The sequence below is a fragment of the Nannospalax galili genome, unplaced genomic scaffold (assembly GCF_000622305.1).
Source record: "Nannospalax galili isolate Female #2095 unplaced genomic scaffold, S.galili_v1.0 scaffold299, whole genome shotgun sequence".
In the NCBI taxonomy this organism is placed as follows: domain Eukaryota; kingdom Metazoa; phylum Chordata; class Mammalia; order Rodentia; family Spalacidae; genus Nannospalax; species Nannospalax galili.
In genome coordinates this window covers 1798820-1801791 of record NW_008343973.1, presented here as the reverse complement: position 1 = coordinate 1801791, position 2972 = coordinate 1798820, and positions in this window count along the sequence as shown.

The window sequence follows — 2972 nt, the reverse complement described above, 5'->3', positions numbered from 1 at the left end:
TTTCAGACATTTAAAGAAGATCTATATCCAATACTACTTAATTTATTCAAAAAGATAGAAATGGAGGGAGAACTTCCAAATTCCTTCTATGAAGCCAACATCACTCTAATACCAAAGCCAGGCAAAGATACAACCAAAAAAGAAAGCTATAGACCAATATCCCTAATGAAAATAAATACAAAAATTCTCAACATGATATTTGAAAACCACATACAGACACACATCAAAAAGATCATCCACGATGATCAAGTCAGGTTTATCCCATAGATGCAGGGATGGTTCTCAATATACATAAGTCAAGAAACATCATAAATCATATAAATGGACTCAAAGACGAAAACCACATCGTCATTTCAGTAGATGGAGAAAAGGCTTTTGACAACATTCATCATGTATTTATGTTCAAAGTCCTAGAGGGAATTGGACTCGAGGGAACATTAACATAATTAAAGCCATATATAACAAACCCACAGCCAACATTATTCTAAATGGAGAAAAACTGGAAGCATTCCCATTGAAATCTGGAACCAGACAAGGCTCTCCACTATCTCCACTTCTCTTTACCATAGTACTTGAAACTCTTGCAAGACCAATGAGACAAGAGAAGGAAATTAAAGAAGTAATAATTGGAAAAGAAGAGATCAAATTATCCTTTTTTTTGCAGATGATATATTACATCTAAGAGATGCCAAAAATTCCACCCCTTCCACCAGAAAACTCCTAGAACTGATCAACACTTTTTAGTATAGTGGCAGGTTGTAAAATCAATCTACAAAAATCAGTAGCTTTTCTATATACCAATAACAAGCAATTGGAGAAAGAATACAGGGAAATGCTCCCATTCACAATTTCTGCAAAAAAATAAAATATCTTAGAATAAATCTGACCAAAGACACCAACGGTCTCTACAATGAAAATTTAAATCGTTAAAGGAAGAGATTGAGGAAGACACCAGGAGATTGAAGGACCTCCCATGCTCATGGATTGGAAGAATTAATATTGTGAACATGACCAGCCTACCAAAAGTCATTTATAGATTCATTGCAATGCCAATCAAAATCCCCATGACATTTTTCATAAAATTGGAAAAAAATCCTAAGATTCATATGGAAGCACAAAAGATGTCGAATAGCCAAAACAACACTGAGCACTACGAGCAATGCCGGGGGATTACTATACCAGATTTCAAGCTGTATTACAGAGCAATAAAAACCACATGGTACTGGCACAAAAATAGACCCATAGGTCAATGGAACAAAAGTGAAGACCCAAATATGAGTAAATATTATTTTAGCCACCTGATATTTGATAAAGGGGCCAAGAATATTCACTGGAGGAAAGACAGCATGTTCAGCAAATGGTATGTCAAAGACCTGAATGTGAAGCCTCAAACTCTGAAACTGTTAGAAGAAAACATTGGCAATAACCTACAAGATATAGGTGTAGGAAAAGATTTTCTAAACTGGACAGGGACTGCTCAGGAAATAAGGTCAAGAAACAAATGGGACCTCATTAAACTAAAAAGCTTCTGTACATCAAAGGAGACAAGTAGGGAAGTGAACAGAGAACCCACAGAATGGGAGAAAATCTTTATCAGCGACACATCCAACAGAGGTTTAATATCCAGAATATATAATGAACTCAAAAGCCAGAGAAGCAAGACAAGAAGCAACCCAATTAAAAGATGGGCTAAGGAGTTCAACAGAGTTCCCAAAAGAAGAAGTAAAGATGGCTATGAAACATCTTAAAAGATGTTCAACATTACTAATAATTAGGGAAATGCAAATTAAAACCACTTTAAGATTTCATCTTACCCCAGTCAGACTGGCTAAGATCAAGAGAACAAATGATAACAAATGTTGGAGAGGATATGGGGAAAGGGTAAAACTCATTCTCTGGTGGGGCTGCAAACTTGTTCAACCCCTATGGAAAGGAGTGTGGAGAACTCAAAAAACTAAAAATGAACCTACCATTTGACCCAGTTACACCACTCCTTCGCATATACCCAAAGAACTCGTCCTATTGCAGAGACACTTGTACATCCATGTTTGTTGTTGCTCTTTTCACAATGTCTAAGAGAAGGAAACAACCTAAATGTCCCACAGTTGATGAGTGGATAATGAAAATGTGGTTCATTTATACAATGGAGTTTTACTCAGAAATAAAGAAAGATGAAATCATGAAATTTGCAAGTAAATGGATGGAACTAGAAACTGTTATGCTAAGTGAGTAACACAGACTCAGAAAAAAAAAAAATCAACATATGTTCTCCCTCATATGTGGATCCTAGAACCTAGAACAAGACTCTGATAAATAAGTATGCAAACAGACATAACTACAGGAACCAGGATAATGGAAAGGAAACAGGGAGGTAAAGGAAAAGAAAGAACCTGAAAGAGAAGAAAAGTAGGAAACAGACCTTAATAAGGGAGATATGGACAAAAATTGGGTAGTTTGAGGGAGAGGGGAGGGAAGGGTATACAAGGAAACTAGGGGATAAAGGGAAAGAAGGAGCTCAAGAGAGGTGGGACCATAAGAGAAGAGTATTAGTAGGGGAGAAAGGGGGAAAATGGGGGCACCTTAAGTGGGTAAACTGTGGTGGAGGGGTGAGACAATGCGAGAGATAAATAATGCCTAGGTAGTTTTGAAAACCAGAGGGTACCATATTACTCTTACAACTTACAGACAAGTTATACTTAACAGATCAAGAAATATATGTCTAGGTAAGGTTTATCTGAGAACAATTGGTCTTTGCCCAAGATTTATCTACATGACACACAGTAATTAACAGCACCAGACTGGTGGAACTAACCTTCTTGGATGTTTAACAGACATACTTTGAGGCCTATAATAAGTTGGTCAGAAGTACATAAAGGACACTTTTTGCTCCTTGCCCTCCTAGGTCGACTAGTTCCAGGGGACTATGAACCTCTCTCAAAATGTCCTGTAATTGTGGTGGGTTATTTGTCCTT